Below are 11,159 nucleotides of genomic sequence, written 5' to 3'. Positions count from 1 at the left end.
TGACGGAGAGAACAGCGCATGTCGGAATAACATCAGCCTTTATTTTGTCGGGACACGACTGGAAACACAAATCCACGTGGTCGTTTTAACGGTTTCTGAGGACTGACCGGAATTTTGCATTGAAAAGCTCACAGCCTCCGTGTGAGCTGGAGACATGTTCTCCTGGCTGCTGCTCGTTCACATAGAGCTGCGGGGCCAATGGCAGTCTGAAGGCTCCCACACGTAACAACGCATCCGCCCCTCATTCACAAGACGTAAAGTCCGATTGCTCTGCACAGACACGATTTGCTCCTCCCTGTAGCCGCCCTGGCCAGAGGTGTCGGAGAAGATCGGAAGGGGAGCGCGCGGGGCGAGCGCGGAGCTCAGAGGCGTCCGCGGAACTTCTGACGCACGTGTGACGAGCCGGGCGTTGGCCCCGCCTTTAGCCCCTAAGACTCATGGGAAATGGGGGATCGTGGATGTAAATTTCCTCATCATAACTGAGGGATGTAATGTTGATTATATGGTTACTGTTTGTAATTTTATGTGTGATACCTAGATTGTCAATAAGTAAAAAAAACAAAAAAAGATAAAAATAAATAAATAAACCATAACCGAGGAACTTGTGAACAGAATAGAGGTCCATGCTTTTTGTCAGATGTGATCGTACTCACATGCATGAGCCTGAGGCAAAGTTGACTCCTCCCACAGTGTGGTATCAATCCTTACCTATGCTGGGAGTCAGGACGTGATTTGTCAGGTCTACCATGTTACTTAATACATGCGGCTTATACTACCACGCGGCTTATGTATGTTTAAAAGTAGTTAAAAATGTCAAAATGGGCGGGTGCAGCTTGTAATCGGGTGCGCTTTATAGTCTGGAATTTACGGTATTTTATTTTCAAGTAAGAAGCTCAAACTTTAAACTGAAACTAATTTTAAGTTTAAATGACACCTTCACCTATGTGTTACATTTATATACCAAATAAATATACCAAAGCATGTACCCGTAGTTTTATTGTGCACTTTGAAATTTTTGTTTGACTTGTTTGGCAACAAAGAAATGCAAAACAGCTTCAAATCTGCCTCACGTCATCTCAAACCAGGAAGTGGTTTGGTGTCTATCCCCATCAGGATAGACAACAAACCATGATTCTGCTTTACAGTCAGGAGTTTCTGCTCTATTACATCTGTCATATCCACCTGAGAATTTTCAATAAGAGCCTGCAAGCAATGTCAAAATTCCTGAGCTCAGTTACACCCCACACCAGCAGTTCTGTCAGCTTTTCCCACAGTTCTTTGCTGCTGCAGAATGATACCAAATTCTCTATCAAAAAAATTGATCCAATTTTTCTGCAAAACCATTATCTACTTCTCCTTTACAGACCCACTAAAAACTGTGTTTTGGGTGTTTTTAATGTGTTCTTGTGACATTCCTGTCATGATGGAGCACATATATAAAGAACGTTAAGCTTAAAACTGTGTTTCTGAGTATTTCTTTATTCAAATTGTTGTGAATCAACAATGCATTTAGAAAAGGCTTGCAGCAGTGATGTAGGTTCTACAATCGGTGGGCCACAAGCTCTCTGCTTTGCTCCATTCTGATGCATCCAATGCAGACAAATATATCCTTTAAATTATTTCAAATCTGGTTTCTGGCTAAAAGCTGTGCAGCTGGATAGCTCTGATATTGCTCGCCTTTTTTGTTGCTCCACTGATGTAAGCTTGGTGTTGTGAGGAAGCTAGAGGGAGAGATGGATGATGGGTAGTATGGGTGGGCTTAGTCTGCGCCAACAGTCCCACCCAGAACTAAGAAGCAAATGTCTAATGTACAACTGACGCCCTGCAAAAAACGACACAGGTTTTTTAATTTAGTCTGAAAACTGCAGGGCGGAAATGCTGCTACGTAGTCCTGAGAAGCTGTGTACAATCACCAGGAGTTACCAACTATCACACAGCCCTCTGCTCTGCCGCTTTCACAAAGCTCCACTGCTTCTAGCATTTGTTTGTTAGCAGCCGGACAGACGGAGGTGGCACTGACGTCATCGCCCCGCCTCCACTCTGGAAATGCTAATTCGACTTGAATAATGAGACAGTGTTGGCAGGGTGGATGTGAAAATGCAAATGCAATCCCTTCTTTGCATTTCCCTTTTAATTATGACACAGAAGCGGTTTTTAAGTAGGAAATGAAAAAGCATTTTGAAGTATTTATTTTTCATTTAAATTTTTGAGTCATTTGATGCAGTTACATTTTGACAATGAAAAAGCATTTCTGTTAATCCATTTTAATTGTCAAATTAGACATTTCTAAATGAATTTTGCTACACATTTACCAGAGATGTTTTTGAAAATGAAACGTCAAATAATATTTTCATTATCGTTTTAATTAAGTGACAGAATAAGCTGTGTTAAAGACTAAAATGAAAAAGCATTTTGGCGAATTGCTTTTTCATTTTAATTTTGAGTCAAAAAAATGCAGCTTCATTTTGAAAATGAAAAAGCATTTCAAGTTATGACTTTTATTTTTAATTATGCTACAGAATCGCTTCCATACCAAACAGGAAGTACCTGCTGTCTCCAAAAGGTCAAAATCCCTTTTGTTGAGAAATAAACAGCTTTTACTAAGTTATTATATTTGTCAGACAAAACACTCTTGCTCTATCTTTCGTTTTTTATTTTCCTTTAGAGCAAGTAATAAACTAACCAATCAGATGCCTCTGTGGAAGGGGTGTGGCCTTCCAACAAGCTCACTCCTGACCGTCAACAATGGTTACCATAGGAATTACCAAACTATTTTCTTTAATGCAATAACTAAGTTTGGTGTGGTGTTAAATGTTCATAAATATTTTTTCTCAAGTATACTATAAAATAATTTTGCTACCCTGAATTATAACACTAAAACATTAGATAACATAACATACCATCTTCAGACTTGATGGTGGAGCTGATGGACGTAGCTGTACCAACCGGACTAGTTGGTAAAGAGGTGACAGTGCTGGTGCTTGGGGTTGTGTTGAGAATAGCCTTAGTAGTTGGAGTACTAATAGATGCAAGAGCTAACTCTTTTGGAGTTCTTTGTTGACTTTCTTCTGATGTTTTATTTGTAGAAGGACTATTTGTTGCAACTGTTTTCAGTGTTTCCACAGAGGTGGGGATGATTGTGTAAAACTCTGGAGTCTGGGTATCAGTTGTATTAGAAAAAACTGTAGTGATTTCTGGGGTTTGTGTTTTATTTGTAGAAAGACTATTTGTTGTGACTGTTGTCAGTTTTTCAGCAGTAGTAGAAATTGAAAACTCTGAAGTTTTTATTCTAATTGTTGAAGGACTATGTGTAGTAACTGTTGTAGTCGGTGTTTCAGCAGTACTAGGGATATTTGTTGAATCATGTGAAGTCTGGGTATCCATTGTAGTAGAAAGAACTAGAATGATATTTGGAGTTTGTGTTTTTATTTTGGAAGTACTATTAGTTGAACTGTTTCCAGTTTTTGAGAAGCCTACAGGCATTTCTGTGGGTAATGTTTCAATTGTGTTAGGTATATCTGTACTAAATGGTGCAGTAACAATAGGATTAACTTCAGTGTGTGTTGTAATGTGTGTTGAAGAAGCTGCATCTGAAAAACACAGATTAACATGAGTTAATTTGTCTGGAAATGGGAAAAAAGAGATAAGCTTGTAAAAAATATTGCTATCTAGATTGGTATAGCCCAACAGATATTCTATTTGAAAAATGTATATTATTTATGTGCAATAAAAACAAAATTGGAAATGTCAACTTTATTAATGAATGTAAAAAGGAAGTTTGGAGTCTTTTACCCATTAATGCCAAACTTGTTGGTAAATGTGTTGTAGGAAGACAATCAGTGAAATCTGAAAAGTAATAAGAACAGGAATAGAGTTTGTCTTGATTCAACTCTGAGTTTGTCCTCAGAAAGACAGAACTGTTTCAAACTTCTTACTGTGTTGATCCAGAGACTGGCAGAAGTTTTGTTCAGTCATTCTCACAGGCTATAATACTTACTATTGAGCTCTGATTGACAGAACTGTCCATCTGTGGGAAGAGTTTTAATGCATCCACATTTGTCTCCGTCATTGCATTTCCCGTAGATGGCGCACTTGTCACACGGCCACAGGTAGTTACGCTCACATCTGCACTCATAGCCATCATTGCTGGGAGAACAAACTGCACATAATTAGAGAAAACATTTTTTAATTTTGCAGTTCTTTTTTGTATTATGACTAAAGTTTCAGACTTTAAGAAATTAAAATGTTTCCTCTTGCCTGTGGTAATGTCAGCGTCTATGATTTTCTCATTGGAGTGGATTTGAAGAGGCAAAGTGAGGTTTCCAAAAGTGCTTCTTAGCTGTGTTAGGTCATTTAGGATGAGCTTAATTTCCAAACGGTATTCATAAACTGGAACTGTTAAAAAGTACATTAAACACAAGATTAAGTTCAGGCTTTACTCCTGAATAAGTCAATTTATAGATCAACATGCTAAAAGATGCCAAAAAAAGAAAAGTATGGATACATTTCAATTTTGACCAAAAACTACATACCGTAATTCCCAGACTATAAGCTGCTACTTTTTTCCTGCGCTCACAGCCCTGCGGCTTATTCAGTGACGCGGCTAATTTATGGATTTAGTTGGTGGCCGCCATGTACGGACTTTCGGACTGAGTGACTGGTTTGACTTTGTTATCTAACACCAAGCACAAGTCTTTTATTTTTCAACAAACTAAGCAGCCAAACAGCATGGATGTAACTTCAGGTCTTAGGCACTTCAGTCATGGTTCAAAAAACGAAACACACATGCCCGGCCGCATCCCATAATCCTTTGGTGCCATTAGACCCTGCGTGCACGTGATCGCCGCTACAATATGATGCAGCTTTCAAGTTAAAAGCAGCGTGAAAAAAATCCACCATCACCAACGGGATTGGAAAAGCCGGTCAGCTGCGTGACGGAGAGAACAGCGCATGTCGGAATAACATCAGCCTTTATTTTGTCGGGACACGACTGGAAACACAAATCCACGTGGTCGTTTTAACGGTTTCTGAGGACTGACCGGAATTTTGCATTGAAAAGCTCACAGCCTCCGTGTGAGCTGGAGACATGTTCTCCTGGCTGCTGCTCGTTCACATAGAGCTGCGGGGCCAATGGCAGTCTGAAGGCTCCCACACGTAACAACGCATCCGCCCCTCATTCACAAGACGTAAAGTCCGATTGCTCTGCACAGACACGATTTGCTCCTCCCTGTAGCCGCCCTGGCCAGAGGTGTCGGAGAAGATCGGAAGGGGAGCGCGCGGGGCGAGCGCGGAGCTCAGAGGCGTCCGCGGAACTTCTGACGCACGCGCCGCGCTGAGGCGCTGGTATCGCGCTGAGGCGCGCGCTTTTTAGTCGCCGCTGCTTTATTGTACTTTTTTTTTTTTTTTAACCAGCCCTGTTAGTACCATAATGCTGCCGCGACACAAGCGGAAGGAGAGCTGTTCCTTTTTACCCCTCCATGCACTGCTGCTACTTGCTCATTTTTAAACACGTACAACAGTGTGACGAGCCGGGCGTTGGCCCCGCCTTTAGCCCCTAAGACTCATGGGAAATGGGGGATCGTGGATGTAAATTTCCTCATCATAACTGAGGGATGTAATGTTGATTATATGGTTACTGTTTGTAATTTTATGTGTGATACTTAGATTGTCAATAAGTAAAAAAAACAAAAAAAAATAAAAATAAATAAATAAACCATAACCGAGGAACTTGTGAACAGAATAGAGGTCCATGCTTTTTGTCAGATGTGATCGTACTCACATGCATGAGCCTGAGGCAAAGTTGACTCCTCCCACAGTGTGGTATCGATCCTTACCTATGCTGGGAGTCAGGACGTGATTTGTCAGGTCTACCATGTTACTTAATACATGCGGCTTATACTACCACGCGGCTTATGTATGTTTAAAAGTAGTTAAAAATGTGAAAATGGGCGGGTGCAGCTTGTAATCGGGTGCGCTTTATAGTCCGGAATTTACGGTATTTTATTTTCAAGTAAGAAGCTCAAACTTTAAACTGAAACTAATTTTAAGTTTAAATGACACCTTCACCTATGTGTTACATTTATATACCAAATAAATCTACCAAAGCATGTACCCGTAGTTTTATTGTGCACTTTGAAATTTTTGTTTGACTTGTTTGGCAACAAAGAAATGCAAAACAGCTTCAAATCTGCCTCACGTCATCTCAAACCAGGAAGTGGTTTGGTGTCTATCCCCATCAGGATAGACAACAAACCATGATTCTGCTTTACAGTCAGGAGTTTCTGCTCTATTACATCTGTCATATCCACCTGAGAATTTTCAATAAGAGCCTGCAAGCAATGTCAAACTTCCTGAGCTCAGTTACACCCCACACCAGCAGTTCTGTCAGCCTTTCCCACAGTTTTTTGCTGCTGCAGAATGATACCAAATTCTCTACCTAAAAAATGATCCAATTTTTCTGCAAAACCATTATCTACTTCTCCTTTACAGACCCACTAAAAACTGTGTTTTGGGTGTTTTTAATGTGTTCTTGTGACATTCCTGTCATGATGGAGCACATATATAAAGAACGTTAAGCTTAAAACTGTGTTTCTGAGTATTTCTTTATTCAAATTGTTGTGAATCAACAATGCATTTAGAAAAGGCTTGCAGCAGTGATGTAGGTTCTACAATCGGTGGGCCACAAGCTCTCTGCTTTGCTCCATTCTGATGCATCCAATGCAGACAAATATATCCTTTAAATTATTTCAAATCTGGTTTCTGGCTAAAAGCTGTGCAGCTGGATAGCTCTGATATTGCTCGCCTTTTTTGTTGCTCCACTGATGTAAGCTTGGTGTTGTGAGGAAGCTAGAGGGAGAGATGGATGATGGGTAGTATGGGTGGGCTTAGTCTGCGCCAACAGTCCCACCCAGAACTAAGAAGCAAATGTCTAATGTACAACTGACGCCCTGCAAAAAACGACACAGGTTTTTTAATTTAGTCTGAAAACTGCAGGGCGGAAATGCTGCTACGTAGTCCTGAGAAGCTGTGTACAATCACCAGGAGTTACCAACTATCACACAGCCCTCTGCTCTGCCGCTTTCACAAAGCTCCACTGCTTCTAGCATTTGTTTGTTAGCAGCCGGACAGACGGAGGTGGCACTGACGTCATCGCCCCGCCTCCACTCTGGAAATGCTAATTCGACTTGAATAATGAGACAGTGTTGGCAGGGTGGATGTGAAAATGCAAATGCAATCCCTTCTTTGCATTTGCCTTTTAATTATGACACAGAAGCGGTTTTTAAGTAGGAAATGAAAAAGCATTTTGAAGTATTTATTTTTCATTTTAATTTTTGAGTCATTTGATGCAGTTACATTTTGACAATGAAAAAGCATTTCTGTTAATCCATTTTAATTGTCAAATTAGACATTTCTAAATGAATTTTGCTACACATTTACCAGAGATGTTTTTGAAAATGAAACGTCAAATAATATTTTCATTATCGTTTTAATTAAGTGACAGAATAAGCTGTGTTAAAGACTAAAATGAAAAAGCATTTTGGCGAATTGCTTTTTCATTTTAATTTTGAGTCAAAAAAATGCAGCTTCATTTTGAAAATGAAAAAGCATTTCAAGTTATGACTTTTATTTTTAATTATGCTACAGAATCGCTTCCATACCAAACAGGAAGTACCTGCTGTCTCCAAAAGGTCAAAATCCCTTTTGTTGAGAAATAAACAGCTTTTACTAAGTTATTATATTTGTCAGACAAAACACTCTTGCTCTATCTTTCATTTTTTATTTTCCTTTAGAGCAAGTAATAAACTAACCAATCAGATGCCTCTGTGGAAGGGGTGTGGCCTTCCAACAAGCTCACTCCTGACCGTCAACAATGGTTACCACAGGAATTACCAAACTATTTTCTTTAATGCAATAACTAAGTTTGGTGTGGTGTTAAATGTTCATAAATATTTTTTTCTCAAGTATACTATAAAATAATTTTGCTACCCTGAATTATAACACAAAAACATTAGATAACATAACATACCATCTTCAGACTTGATGGTGGAGCTGATGGACGTAGCTGTACCAACCGGACTAGTTGGTAAAGAGGTGACAGTGCTGGTGCTTGGGGTTGTGTTGAGAATAGCCTTAGTAGTTGTAGTACTAATAGATACAAGAGCTAACTCTTTTGGAGTTCTTTGTTGACTTTCTTCTGATGTTTTATTTGTAGAAGGACTATTTGTTGCAACTGTTTTCAGTGTTTCCACAGAGGTGGGGATGATTGTGTAAAACTCTGGAGTCTGGGTATCAGTTGTATTAGAAAAAACTGTAGTGATTTCTGGGGTTTGTGTTTTATTTGTAGAAAGACTATTTGTTGTGACTGTTGTCAGTTTTTCAGCAGTAGTAGAAATTGAAAACTCTGAAGTTTTTATTCTAATTGTTGAAGGACTATGTGTAGTAACTGTTGTAGTCGGTGTTTCAGCAGTACTAGGGATATTTGTTGAATCATGTGAAGTCTGGGTATCCATTGTAGTAGAAAGAACTAGAATGATATTTGGAGTTTGTGTTTTTATTTTGGAAGTACTATTAGTTGAACTGTTTCCAGTTTTTGAGAAGCCTACAGGCATTTCTGTGGGTAATGTTTCAATTGTGTTAGGTATATCTGTACTAAATGGTGCAGTAACAATAGGATTAACTTCAGTGTGTGTTGTAATGTGTGTTGAAGAAGCTGCATCTGAAAAACACAGATTAACATGAGTTAATTTGTCTGGAAATGGGAAAAAAGAGATAAGCTTGTAAAAAATATTGCTATCTAGATTGGTATAGCCCAACAGATATTCTATTTGAAAAATGTATATTATTTATGTGCAATAAAAACAAAATTGGAAATGTCAACTTTATTAATGAATGTAAAAAGGAAGTTTGGAGTCTTTTACCCATTAATGCCAAACTTGTTGGTAAATGTGTTGTAGGAAGACAATCAGTGAAATCTGAAAAGTAATAAGAACAGGAATAGAGTTTGTCTTGATTCAACTCTGAGTTTGTCCTCAGAAAGACAGAACTGTTTCAAACTTCTTACTGTGTTGATCCAGAGACTGGCAGAAGTTTTGTTCAGTCATTCTCACAGGCTATAATACTTACTATTGAGCTCTGATTGACAGAACTGTCCATCTGTGGGAACAGTTTTAATGCATCCACATTTGTCTCCGTCATTGCATTTCCCGTAGGTGGCGCACTTGTCACACGGCCACAGGTAGTTACGCTCACATCTGCACTCATAGCCATCATTGCTGGGAGAACAAACTGCACATAATTAGAGAAAACATTTTTTAATTTTGCAGTTCTTTTTTGTATTATGACTAAAGTTTCAGACTTTAAGAAATTAAAATGTTTCCTCTTGCCTGTGGTAATGTCAGCGTCTATGATTTTCTCATTGGAGTGGATTTGAAGAGGCAAAGTGAGGTTTCCAAAAGTGCTTCTTAGCTGTGTTAGGTCATTTAGGATGAGCTTAATTTCCAAACGGTATTCATAAACTGGAACTGTTAAAAAGTACATTAAACACAAGATTAAGTTCAGGCTTTACTCCTGAATAAGTCAATTTATAGATCAACATGCTAAAAGATGCCAAAAAAAGAAAAGTATGGATACATTTCAATTTTGACCAAAAACTATATACCGTAATTCCCGGACTATAAGCTGCTACTTTTTTCCTGCGCTCACAGCCCTGCGGCTTATTCAGTGACGCGGCTAATTTATAGATTTAGTTGGTGGCCACCATGTACGGACTTTCGGACTCAGTGACTGGTTTGACTTCTTTATCTAACACCAAGCACAAGTCTTTTATTTTTCAACAAACTAAGCAGCCAAACAGCATGGATGTAACTTCAGGTCTTAGGCACTTCAGTCATGGTTCAAAAAACGAAACACACATGCCCGGCCGCATCCCATAATCCTTTGGTGCCATTAGACCCTGCGTGCACGTGATCGCCGCTACAATATGATGCAGCTTTCAAGTTAAAAGCAGCGTGAAAAAAATCCACCATCACCAACGGGATTGGAAAAGCCGGTCAGCTGCGTGACGGAGAGAACAGCGCATGTCGGAATAACATCAGCCTTTATTTTGTCGGGACACGACTGGAAACACAAATCCACGTGGTCGTTTTAACGGTTTCTGAGGACTGACCGGAATTTTGCATTGAAAAGCTCACAGCCTCCGTGTGAGCTGGAGACATGTTCTCCTGGCTGCTGCTCGTTCACATAGAGCTGCGGGGCCAATGGCAGTCTGAAGGCTCCCACACGTAACAACGCATCCGCCCCTCATTCACAAGACGTAAAGTCCGATTGCTCTGCACAGACACGATTTGCTCCTCCCTGTAGCCGCCCTGGCCAGAGGTGTCGGAGAAGATCGGAAGGGGAGCGCGCGGGGCGAGCGCGGAGCTCAGAGGCGTCCGCGGAACTTCTGACGCACGCGCCGCGCTGAGGCGCTGGTATCGCGCTGAGGCGCGCGCTTTTTAGTCGCCGCTGCTTTATTGTACTTTTTTTTTTTTTTTAACCAGCCCTGTTAGTACCATAATGCTGCCGCGACACAAGCGGAAGGAGAGCTGTTCCTTTTTACCCCTCCATGCACTGCTGCTACTTGCTCATTTTTAAACACGTACAACAGTGTGACGAGCCGGGCGTTGGCCCCGCCTTTAGCCCCTAAGACTCATGGGAAATGGGGGATCGTGGATGTAAATTTCCTCATCATAACTGAGGGATGTAATGTTGATTATATGGTTACTGTTTGTAATTTTATGTGTGATACCTAGATTGTCAATAAGTAAAAAAAACAAAAAAAGATAAAAATAAATAAATAAACCATAACCGAGGAACTTGTGAACAGAATAGATGTCCATGCTTTTTGTCAGATGTGATCGTACTCACATGCATGAGCCTGAGGCAAAGTTGACTCCTCCCACAGTGTGGTATTGATCCTTACCTATGCTGGGAGTCAGGACGTGATTTGTCAGGTCTACCATGTTACTTAATACATGCGGCTTATACTACCACGCGGCTTATGTATGTTTAAAAGTAGTTAAAAATGTGAAAATGGGCGGGTTCAGCTTGTAATCGGGTGCGCTTTATAGTCCGGAATTTACGGTATTTTATTTTCAAGTAAGAAGCTCAAACTTTAAACT

General features: G+C 40.0%; 1 long non-coding RNA gene across 1 annotated transcript; it reads right to left on the bottom strand.

Annotated features, from left to right (window-relative positions):
- Positions 1 to 3,797: 3,797 nt before the first annotated feature.
- On the bottom strand, positions 3,798 to 9,289 carry LOC144990095 (uncharacterized). Its single transcript, XR_013654040.1, has 4 exons — positions 9,124 to 9,289; positions 8,919 to 8,972; positions 8,027 to 8,716; positions 3,798 to 4,395 (listed from the first exon to the last, which is right to left on the bottom strand). It is a non-coding gene; the product is annotated as an uncharacterized LOC144990095 (long non-coding RNA).
- Positions 9,290 to 11,159: the final 1,870 nt, after the last annotated feature.

The sequence above is a fragment of the Oryzias latipes genome, chromosome 24 (genome assembly GCF_053564925.1).
Source record: "Oryzias latipes strain Hd-rR chromosome 24, Olatipes_Hd-rR_3.1".
Taxonomy (NCBI): Eukaryota; Metazoa; Chordata; class Actinopteri; order Beloniformes; family Adrianichthyidae; genus Oryzias; species Oryzias latipes.
This window is presented reverse-complemented; position numbering and strand designations above follow the sequence as displayed.